At 36.8% G+C, this 12,956-nt stretch overlaps 1 protein-coding gene across 2 annotated transcripts in view; it reads left to right on the top strand.

The window, feature by feature from the left end:
• Window positions 1–8,504: 8,504 nt before the first annotated feature.
• LOC133665095 (uncharacterized) overlaps window positions 8,505–12,956 on the top strand; it is a 46,791-nt gene continuing 42,339 nt past the window's right edge. Inside the window, exon 1 of one of the 2 annotated variants that reach the window (XM_062070294.1) lies at window positions 8,505–8,605. The gene's annotated coding sequence lies outside the window, so the exon portion shown is untranslated. Of the gene's footprint in view, window positions 8,606–11,809; window positions 12,140–12,956 lie in introns of those variants that run through there. The other variant, XM_062070295.1, reaches the window with a different exon arrangement.

The raw sequence follows: 12,956 nt of genomic DNA, 5'->3' as shown, positions 1-12,956 counted from the left end.
ATGCTGACAAAATAATAGGTAGATAAATGACACAATATGTTACTGCATATGTCAGCAGACTAATTAGGAGCCTTTGTTTGTTTACTTACTACTAAAAGACAAGTTGTCTAGTATGTTCACTCTCATATTAAAAATATGTTTAATGTACCCTAACATTTTTTTGTTAAAATAAAGCCAATAATGGCATTTTTGTGGGCCCCTTTATTTAGAAAAGTATCGAAAAGTATCGAAATACATGATTAATATTGGTATTGTTTAGGGCTGCAACTAACGATTCATTTAATAATCGATTAATCTGTCGATTATTACGTCGATTAATCGATTAATAATCGGGTAAAAGAGACAAACTACATTTCTATCCTTTCCAGTATTTTATTGAAAAAAAACAGCATACTGGCACCATACTTATTTTGATTATTGTTTCTCAGCTGTTTGTACATGTTGCAGTTTATAAATAAAGGTTTATTTAAAAAAAAAAAAAAAAAAAAATTAAAAAAGCCTCTGCGCATGCGCATAGCATAGATCCAACGAATCGATGACTAAATTAATCGGCAACTATTTTTATAATCGATTTAATCGATTAGTTGTTGCAGCCCTAGTATTGTTACGTGTGTACAGGGGGAAGAAGACGGCACAGACAGCTTTATATTTATTTATATCAGGGGTGTCCAAACTTTTTCCACTGAGGGCCGCACACGGAAAAATTTAAGCAAGCGGGGTCCATTTTGATTTTTTTCATTTTCAAACCTTAACAAAATATATGGATTTTTTTTTTTTTAACCTTTAGGGGTCCCGGGGACCATAAAGGGTCTCAGTCATTAAAATGTTCAAAATAAGTCAAATTATTATTATTTTTTATTTAACGCTTACAGTAAATCTCTATATCAACTTCAGGTTGATATAAAGTAATAAAAAAAAAAAGGTTTTATGCCTTTTCCGTCAAAGACAACTTTGTTTTTTATAGTAAAACTGAAATATGCAGTATTTAGTCATTAGAGCCTTAAAAGATCAATAATGCAGGACACCATTGATTTTAATTATTTAATATTTTTGAGTAATCACAGTGAAAAGTTAAATAAAATCCTACTAAATATATTTGGGATCCAAAAGGTCCCCCACTCATAAAGTGATACATTTTTATTAGTTTTTTTTTACTTTTAACACTTAAATAACGAGATCGACTTCAGATATATCTGTCCATTTTACGTTTGAACTATTATTTTGTTTGTTTTATGCTCTTTTGTCAAATAAAACGTTGATGTTTTTTTACGGCACCACACAATACATGCAATATTTTTTCCACATAAAACATTTTAAAGTGATATTTTTTAAGTAATAATTCATTATAACATAGATTTTTTTAGTCTTTTTTTTAAATTTTTTAGCAATGGCAAAAAAAAAGAAAAATAAACAAAGACAATGTCATATCTGTGGGATCATGTTTTGTCTAAGTTATGTTCTACTTGGTTTTGGACTCTTTTTAGTTCCTGCTTTTCATTCCCTTGTCTTGTTTCCATGGTTACCCATTAGTTTCATCTGTTCCACGTTTGGACTCATTGTGCACTCTTGTTTGTCACCATAGCAACCCATTAGTTTTCACCTGTCCTCACGACTCACGCACCTGTCTTTAATCATGTCTTCACTATTTAACCCTGTAGTTGCCAGGCAGTCATCCTGGCGACATCACACTCCTGACACTCTGTTTCATGTCCATCGTTCATGCTGCGCCTTTCGTCCGCAAGTAAGTTAGTGTTTATTAAGGCCATAGTTAGCAAGTTTTGTTTTCTGTCCATAGTTTACGCCAAAGTGGTAGTTTTGTTTTTCATAGCCAAGTTTTCTACCTCCGTTGTGAGCGCCTTTTGTTTATTGTTCCTTTTGAGTGTTAAAATTAAATATGTCTTCAACTTCACGCCATGTCCGCTCCAACTTTTATTGCATCTCGGAAAAACAAACCCGCCATAGTCCACATCCTGACAGACAAAAGAAAAAAAACAGCCTGCATGGCAGCTTTGTGTCAACATTGCAACTTTTTCTCATTAGATTTCACCTCATTCCACTTTTTTTTAATGTTTTTTTAAACTTTTGCAATATTATCAATTTTGCAATTTTTGCAGAATGTGTGGCGGGCCGGTAAACAATTAGCTGCGGGCTGCAAATGGCCCCCGGGCCGCACTTTGGACACCCCTGATTTATTTATATATATATATATATATATATATATATATATATATATATATATATATATATATATATATATATATATATATATATATATATATATATATATATATATATATATATATATATATATATATATATATATATGTATATGTATATATTAGGGCTGCAACTAACGATTAATTTGATAATCGATTAATCTGTCGATTATTACTTCGATTAATCGATTAATAATCGGATAAAAGAAACAAACTACATTTCTGTCCTTTCCAGTATTTTATTGAAAAAAACCCAGCATACTGGCACCATACTTATTTTGATTATTGTTTCTCAGCTGTTTGTACATGTTGCAGTTTATAAATAAAGGTTTATTTTTAAAAAAAAATATATATATATTTATTTATGTTTAATTTATTTAAAAAAAGGTTTATTTTAAAATAAATAAATAAATAACATTTAATTAAAAAATGTTTTTAAAAAAACTCTGCGCATAGCATAGATCCAACGAATCGATGACTAAATTAATCGGCAACTATTTTTATAATCGATTTTAATCGATTAGTTGTTGCAGCCCTAATATATATATATATATATATATATATATATATATATATATATATATATATATATATATATATATATATATATATATATATATATATATATATATATATATATATATATATATAATTAGGGCTGCAACAACTAATCGATTAAATCGATTAAAATCGATTATAAAAAAATATATATATATATATATATATATATATATATATATATATATATATATATATATATATATATATATATATATATATATATATATATATATATATAATTAGGGCTGCAACTAACGATTAATTTTATAATCGATTAATCTGTCGATTATTACTCTGATTAATCGATTAATAATCGGATAAAAGAGACAAACTACATTTCTATCCTATCCAGTATTTTATTGGAAAAAAAACAGCATACTGGCACCATACTTATTTTGATTATTGTTTCTCAGCCGTTTGTAAATGTTGCAGTTTATAAATAAAGGTTTATTTTAAAATAAATAAATAAATAAATAAATAAATAACATTTAATTTAAAACATTTTTTTACAAAACTCTGCGCATAGCATAGATCCAACGAATCGATGATTAAATTAATCGGCAACTATTTTAATAATCGATTTTAATCGATTTAATCGATTAGTTGTTGCAGCCCTAATATATATATATATATATATATATATATATATATATATATATACACAATATATATAAATACGAAATGAAGTGTGTGAATAATCCTAACTATGTATGTGTGCGACTATGTGTGGAAATCGAGTGAAATAGTGTTGAGCGAGAGGTGGAAGACCAAGAGGGGCAAGGCAGGCTCGAAGGTCCAGAGAACAGGCAGGAAGTCGGGGGCAATAGCGAGCCGTCAAAAGTCCGTGTGCAGGCGGGGGGTCGAGATCCAATAGGGGCGGCCAGAGAACCAGAGGGGAACACGGGGGGGACGAGACACACATCTCGTGACCAGGGGACGGAGGAACGCTGCCGGAGGACACGACACAGGAGGAGAAAACACAGAAGTTAAAGTTAAAGTACCACTAGGTGTGGCGAAATTATTATTCGACCCATCACCCTTGATCACCCCCTGGGAGGTGAGGGGAGCAGTGGGCAGCAGCGGTGGCCACGCCCGGGAATAATTCTTCCCGGGCGAGGAAATTTCACGACCGGATTTGTTGCACAGGTGGCATCCTATGACAGGTCCACGCTGGAAATCACTGAAAGCGGCCCGTTCTTTCACAAATGTTTGTAGAAACAGTCTCCATGCCTAAGTGCTTGATTGTATACACCGGGTCAAGTGATTAGGACACCTGATTCTCATCATTTGGATGGGTGGTAAAAATATTTGAGCAATATAGTGTATTTTGCTGGAAAAACTGTTGCTGAAGTGCCAAATGGGTGTCATGTTTTGCACGAGTCCATGCAGAAAACAAAGAAAAGGCAAAATGTGGGTTAACTCTCTCAGCCGGAGAGTCCTCCCCTCCCCACCAAAGTGGGTCAAGCGCTCATAACGCGAACCCTTCCCTCGGCTGCAGTGCACTTGACCCAGCAGGTATTAGAGCCGTGTCGGAGTGAGAATCACCAAATCAACACGGAGTCAAAGCTCGGGCCGGAGGGTGTTTCGTCTTTCCGCCTTTTCCATCCGTTAATCTGCCACGCTCGCTGAGCAATGAGCTTCATTTTCCTCTCAGTCAGGGGACAGCCTGGAAGAGCAGGACACTGGAATGTCATTTCATCAAGTCTAGATTTGACCGTAAACAATGTAATTTACTGGGAAAGTAAAATAGCAATTTGTGGATACTTGACGTGCTCATGAAATGACACTAAAATTTGACTGATAAGAAATATAATGGAGATTTACAAGAACACATACACTAGGCATGGGGCTTGAAACACACAAAAAATATCTAAATATATATTTTTTAAATGTTTAGAGTAAAATGATTTATTTGTCAAAATATCACATTCTTAAATATTATTTATTTATTATTTTTTTATTTAAAAAAAAAAATTGTAAAAATATTTTTAAAGCTCATTAAACAATGGAAGTACAAACCCCGTTTCCATATGAGTTGGGAAATGGTGTTAGATGTAAATATAAACGGAATACAATGATTTGCAAATCCTTTTCAACCCATATTCAGTTGAATGCGCTACAAAAACAACATATTTGATGTTCAAACTCATAAACTTTATTTTATTTTTTTGCAAATAATAATTAACTTAGAATTTCATGGCTGCAACACGTGCCAATGTAGTTGGGAAAGGGCATGTTCACCACTGTGTTACATGGCCTTTCCTTTTAACAACACCCAGTAAACGTTTGGAAACTGAGAAGACCAATTTTTGAAGCTTCTCAGGTGGAATTCTTTCCCATTCTTGCTTGATGTACAGCTTAAGTTGTTCAACAGTCCGGGGGTCTCCCTTCTGCTATTTTAGGCTTCATAATGTGCCACACATTTTCAACGGGAGACAGGTCTGGACTACAGGCAGGCCAGTCTAGTACCCGCACTCTTTAACTATGAAGCCACGTTGATGTAACACGTGGCTTGGCATTGTCTTGCTGAAATAAGCAGGGGCGTCCATGATGACGTTGCGTGGATGGCAACATATGTTGCTCCAAAACCTGTATGTACCTTTCAGCATTAATGGTGCCTTCACAGATGTGTAAGTTGGACACTAATACACCCCCATACCATCACAGATGCTGGCTTTTGAACTTTGAGCCTAGAACAATCCGGATGGATCCACAGTTTCCAAAAACAATTGGAAATGTGGACTCGTCAGACCACAGAACACTTTTCCACTTTGCATCAGTCCATCTTAGATGAGCTCGAGCCCAGCGGAGCCGGCGTTTTTTCTGGGTGTTGTTGATAAATATCTGTGGCTCTGCATAGTAGAGTTTTAACTTGCACTTACAGACGTAACGACAAACTGTAGTTACTGACAGTGGTTTTTCTGAAGTGTTCCTGAGCACATGTGGTGATATCCTTTACACACTGATGTCGCTTTTTGATGCAGTACCGCCTGAGGGATCGAAGGTCCGTAATATCATCGCTTACGTGCAGTGATTTCTCCAGATTCTCTGAACCTTTTGATGATATTACGGACCGTAGATGGTGAAATCCCTAAATTCCTTGCAATAGCTCGTTGTCCGTGAAACTGTTCGGACAATTTGCTCACGCATTTGTTGACCAAGTGGTGACCCTCGCCCCATCCTTGTTTGTGAATGACTGAGCATTTCATGGAAGCTGCTTTTATACCCAATCATGGCACCCACCTGTTCCCAATGAGCCTGTTCACCTGTGGGACGTTCCAAATAAGTGTTTGATGAGCACTCCTCACCTTTCTCAGTCTTTTTTCCCACTTGTGCCAGCTTTTTGGAAACATGTTGCAGGCATCAAATTCCAAATGAGCTAATGCCAATGGGCACACATCTGTGCGCTCTGATGAGCGTGTCAGTCCTGCTGCAGCAAGCGGCTGCAATCAATCACCAGCAATCAGCGCACCTGTGGCTGATCAGAGGACCGCCTTCATAAGCCTGCACAACCTGCTATCCCGCGCCAGAACGTAGCTACCTATCCTGTACAGTAAGCCAAACCTGTCTATCTCTACAATATACTCTCTTTCTGTGTTTCTCCCTCTTCATGTTTGATTGGTCCCGTGTCCCCCCCGTGTCGTATCTTGCAGCAATCCTTCGTTCCCGCGTGACGAGCTGTGTGTCTCGTCTTCCCCTGTGTTCCCCTCTGGTTCTCTGGCTGCCCTTTGGATCTCGACTTCTCTATCGCCCCTGACTTCCTACCTGTCTCTCGGATCTACAAGTCTGTCCTGCCCCTTTTGGACTTGCCTCTCGCTCAACACTCCGATAACAATCAACAGCTAATCCCCACACATAGTCACACACCATACACATAGTTTGGATTTATTACACACTTCATGTTATTATTTATATATATATATATAATATACATATATATATATGTAATATATACATATATATATACAAACATATATATATATATAATATATATATATATATATATATATATGTAATATATACATATATATATACAAACATATATATAGACACACACATATATATATATATATATATATATATATATATATATATATATATATATATATATATATATATATATATATATATACACACACATATATATATACACATAAATATATGTGTATATATATATGTGTGTATATATATATGTGTGTGTGTATGTATGTATGTGTATATATATATTTATATATATGTATATATGTATATGTATATATGTATATGTATATATATGTATATGTATGTATATATATGTATGTAAATATGTATATATATGTTTATATGTATATGTATGTATGTGTATATATATATGTATAAATGTGTATATATATGTAAATATATATATTTCTATATATATGTATATATATATTTCTATATATGTATATATATGTATATATATATATTTCTATATATATATATTTATATATATTTATATATATGTATATATGTGTATATATATGTATATATATATATATATATATATATATATATATATATATATATATATATATATATATATATATATATATACATACACACATAAATATAGTACTAAATACTATCCCCCTGTTGTCTGTGCCGTCTCCTCCTCCTGTACACAACAAATATTTGCAAAAAATAACAAAAGTTTTCCACTTCGAACGTTAAGTATCTTGTGTTTGCAGTCTATTCTATTGAATATAGGTTGAAAAGGATTTGCAAACCATTGTATTCAGTTTCTATTTACCATTTGCCCAGCCCCTTTTGGACTTGCCTATCGCTCAACACTCCGGTAACACTCGACTGCTAATCCCCACACATAGTCACACATAATACACATAGTTTGGATTTATTACGCACTTCATGTTGTTATTTATATATATATTGTGTGTTTTTATATGTGTGTGTGTATATATATATATATATATATATATATATATATATATATATATATATATATATATTATATATATTTATATATATATATATATATTTAGTACTAAATACTACCCCCCTGTTGTCTGTGCCGTCTCCTCCTCCTGTACACAACAAATATTTGCAAAAAATAACAAAGTTTTCCACTTCGAACGTTAAGTATCTTGTCTTTGCAGTCTATTCAATTGAGTATAGGTTGAAAAGGATTTGCAAATCATTGGATTTTGTTTTTATTTACCATTTACACAACGTGCCGACTTCACTGGTCATTGGTTTTGTGCATCGAATTGATATCATGTTGTATTAGCAATATACAATAAACGTAGCAACTGTCCCTAATCTGAACTCTTGTCGCCGTTTGAGTGAGTCTATTTAATCAGGTCACTTATTACAGTTGAAGTTATCAAAGAGCGCATGCGGAGCTGGAGGTTTAAAGTTTATTTGCCTGCCTGTTACGTCACCGCTGTTGGCTGAACACGACAGACAGGAATCGAAGAGCAGCGGCGCTGATAACGAGCAAGATGTGTCCCCGCCCGCGACGCCGGGTTTCGTTTCTCGCTTAGCGTGTTCGTGGCTCGCACGGCTTTGTTATTTGCAATTCATCCGTCAATTACACACAGTTAGCTTTTCAAGACAACAATAAAGCTGTTAACATTCATTTTTATCGAATTAACTTCCACGAAGGTGTAGCTTAGGTCGCTATCGGGTTGTGAGCCGGAAATGCACAAGGGGGGTTACTATCTTGCTGCGTGGTGTGTACTCTTTGGGAATCCTGAGGCGTTCACTACAGTGTAACATTAGCTCGCCACACACAAACACCGACTACCGACTCTAAACTTCATCTTCATCATTATGCCGCTACCGGAGCCCTGGTGAGTAATTGAACACAAACGGTGCCGTCCCGCAGCTTTAAATGCCCTTTCGTTGCCTCACTTTCTGACCTTTACACCGTTATCTTTTTTTCTTTCTTTTTTTTTTTTAATGATGACGTCACTATGTAGTCTATGGCAGTTTGGGGTGTTTTTCCAACCTTTTTTTGAGCCAAGACACATGTTTTCATAGAAAAAAATCCAGCAGAAAATTGTTAAAAATGCAACTCAATAGGCTATATTGACAATATAAAGTCGTACTCATTAAACGCCTGACCCAATTGTTAGATATGACTTCAAACCATGGCATCAATAATTATCTTGTCTCAAAGTAGGCTCACAAAGCAATGATCCACCTGCTGCCACCTGCTGGTGTGGAGGAGTATTACATGGTTACTCTGCCGATCTCCAGACAGCACCGACACTCAACAACGGCACATTATTTGCGGATTATAATTATTTTATATACAAAAAATAGTTTTCCGAACAATTAGGTGAAATTGCATCATTTCGCATGGCACACCAGACAATATCTCACGGTACACCAATGTGGCGGCACACCACCGGCAGAAAACGTTAAAAAAATGAAACTCCGCCAGGTTTTCGTAACTCATTTTGAGTTTGTTGTTGTTTTCCTGTGTGTAATAATAATAATAATAATAATAAATGTTATTTGTAAAAATCACTTTACATTGAGTAAACAACCTCAAAGTGCTACAGTGTATTAAAAATAAACATATGAATACCCCATCGGACCCTCAGTGCGTGGCGCTCCAAACCATAATTGATAGCTGTGGTCTTACACAAATAATACATGAACCCACGCATCGCAACGGTAATACAATAGATCTAGTGCTTGTCAGGGGTGTCACCACCTCCAAAGTTATGATACTTCCATATACTAAAGTAATGTCCGATCATTACCTTATAAAATTTGAAGTTTTGACTCTTTGTCAACAAGCTAATAATAATAATAACTGCTATAGCGGCCGCAACATTAATGCTGCCACAACGATGACTCTTGCTGACCTACTGCCTTCGGTAATAGCACCATTCCCAAATTATGTCGGCTCTATTGATAAACTCACTAACAACTTTGACGATGCCTTGCGCGAAATTATTGATAGTATAGCACCGCTAAAGCAAAAAAGGGCCCCTAAAAGGCGCACCCCATGGTTTACAGAAGAAATTAGAGCTCATAAATTATCATGTAGAAAACTGGAACGCAAATGGCGCGCGACTAAACTTGAGGTTTTCCATCAAGCATGGAGTGATAGTTTAATAACTTATAAACGCATGCTTACCTTAGCTAAAGCTAAATACTACTCAAATCTCATCCGCCTCAACAAAAACGATCCTAAATTTCTGTTTAGTACAGTAGCATCGCTAACCCAACAAGGGACTCCTCCCAGTAGCTCCACCCACTCGGCAGATGATTTTATGAATTTCTTTAATAAGAAAATTGAACTCATTAGAAAGGAGATTAAAGACAACGCATCCCAGCTACAACTGGGTTCTATTAACACAAATACGACTGTATATACGACGGACACTGCCCTCCAAAATAGTCTCTCTATTTTTGATGAAATAACATTAGAGGAATTATTACAGCGTGTAAGTGGGATAAAACAAACAACATGTTTACTTGACCCACTTCCTGGGAAACTTATCAAGGAACTGTTTGTATTATTAGGTCCATCAGTGTTAAATATTATAAACTTATCACTTTCCTCCGGCACTGTTCCCCTAGCATTCAAAAAAGCGGTTATTCATCCTCTGCTCAAAAGACCTAACCTCGATCCTGACCTCATGGTAAACTACCGACCGGTCTCCCACCTTCCGTTTATTTCCAAAATTCTCGAAAAAACTGTTGCACAGCAGCTAAATGAACACTTAGTGACTAACAATCTCTGTGAACCTTTTCAATCCGGTTTCAGGGCAAATCACTCTACGGAGACAGCCCTCGCAAAAATGACTAATGATCTATTGCTAACGATGGATTCTGATGCGTCATCTATGTTGCTGCTTCTTGATCTTAGCGCCGCTTTCGATACCGTCGATCATAATATTTTATTAGAGCGTATCAAAACACGTATTGGTATGTCAGACTTAGCCTTGTCTTGGTTTAACTCTTATCTTACTGACAGGATGCAGTGCGTCTCCCATAACAATGTGACCTCGGACTATGTCAAGGTAACGTGCGGAGTTCCCCAGGGTTCGGTTCTTGGCCCTGCACTCTTTAGTATTTACATGCTGCCGCTGGGTGACATCATACGCAAGTACGGTGTTAGCTTTCACTGTTATGCTGATGACACTCAACTCTACATGCCCCTAAAGCTGACCAACACGCCGGACTGTAGTCAGCTGGAGGCGTGTCTTAATGAAATTAAACAATGGATGTCCGCTAACTTTTTGCAACTCAACGCTAAGAAAACGGAAATGCTGATTATCGGTCCTGCTAGACACCAACATCTATTTAATAATACCACCTTAACATTTGACAACCAAACAATTAAACAAGGAGACTCGGTAAAGAATCTGGGTATTATCTTCCACCCAACTCTCTCGTTTGAGTCACACATTAAGAGTGTTACTAAAACGGCCTTCTTTCATCTCCGTAATATCGCTAAAATTCGTTCCATCTTGTCCACTAGCGACGCTGAGATCATTATTCATGCGTTCGTTACGTCTCGTCTCGATTACTGTAACGTATTATTTTCGGGCCTCCCTATGTCTAGCATTAAAAGATTACAGTTGGTACAAAATGCGGCTGCAAGGCTTTTGACAAAAACAAGAAAGTTTGATCATATTACGCCTATACTGGCTCACTTGCACTGGCTTCCTGTGCACTTAAGATGCGACTTTAAGGTTTTACTACTTACGTATAAAATATTACACGGTTTAGCTCCAGCCTATCTCGCCGATTGTATTGTACCATATGTCCCGACAAGAAATCTGCGTTCAAAGAACTCCGGCTTATTAGTGATTCCCAGAGCCAAAAAAAAGTCTGCGGGCTATAGAGCGTTTTCTATTCGGGCTCCAGTACTCTGGAATGCCCTCCCGGTAACAGTTAGAGATGCTACCTCAGTAGAAGCATTTAAGTCCCATCTTAAAACTCATTTGTATAATCTAGCCTTTAAATAGACCCCCCCTTTTTTAGACCAGTTGATCTGCCGTTTCTTTTCTTCTCTCCTCTTCTCCCCTGTCCCTTGCGAGGGGGAGTCGCATAGGTCCGGTGGCCATGGATGAAGTGCTGGCTGTCCAGAGCCGGGACCCCGGGTGGACCACTAGCCTGTGCATCGGTTGGGGACATCTCTGCGCTGCTGACCCGTCTCCGCTCGGGATGGTTTCCTGTTGGCCCCGCTGTGGACTGGACTCCCGCTGATGTGTTGGATCCACTGTGGACTGGACTTTCACAATGTTATGTCAGACCCACTCGACATCCGTTGCTTTCGGTCTCCCCTAGAGGGGGGGGGTTACCCACATATGCGGTCCTCTCCAAGGTTTCTCATAGTCATTCACCGACGTCCCACTGGGGTGAGTTTTTCCTTGCCCGTATGTGGGCTCTGTACCGAGGATGTCGTTGTGGCTTGTACAGCCCTTTGAGACACTTGTGATTTAGGGCTATATAAATAAACATTGATTGATTGAAACATTGAAAAAAAATAAAAAGCTAATAAAAATAAAAACTAGAACAGCCAAATAGCTAAAACTAGTATGCATATATCTAAAAGAAGGCGTTTTTTTTTAATTTTTTTAAAGAAAGGTTTTTAAGCCTTTTTTAAAAGCATCCACAGTCTGTGGTGCCCTCAGGTGGTCAGGTAGAGCGTTCCACAGAGCTGTCCGATAATGGCTTTTTTGCCGATATTCCGATATTGTCCAACTCTTAATTACCGATTCCGATATCAACCGATACCGATATATACAGTCGTGGAATTAACACATTATTATGCCTAATTTTGTTGTGATGCCCCGCCGGATGCATTAAACAATGTAACAAGGTTTTCCAAAATAAGTCAACTCAAGTTATGGAAAAAACAATGCCAACATGGCACTGCCATATTTATTATTGAAGTCACAAAGTGCTTTTTTTTTTTTTTTAACATGCCTCAAAACAGCAGCTTGGAATGTGGGACATGCTCTCCCTGAGAGAGCATGTCCCACAGGAGGTTGAGGTGGGCGGGGTTTTGGTAGGGGGTGTATATTGTAGCGTCCAGGAAGAGTTAGTGCTGCAAGGGGTTCCTGGTATTTGTTCTGTTGTGTTTATGTTGTGTTACGGTGCGGATGTTCTCCCGAAATGTGTTTGTCATTCTTGTTTGGTGTGGGTTCACAGTGTGGCGCATATTCGTAACAG

This window comes from Entelurus aequoreus, linkage group LG14, assembly GCF_033978785.1.
Source record: "Entelurus aequoreus isolate RoL-2023_Sb linkage group LG14, RoL_Eaeq_v1.1, whole genome shotgun sequence".
NCBI classification, from domain to species: Eukaryota; Metazoa; Chordata; class Actinopteri; order Syngnathiformes; family Syngnathidae; genus Entelurus; species Entelurus aequoreus.
This window is presented reverse-complemented; position numbering and strand designations above follow the sequence as displayed.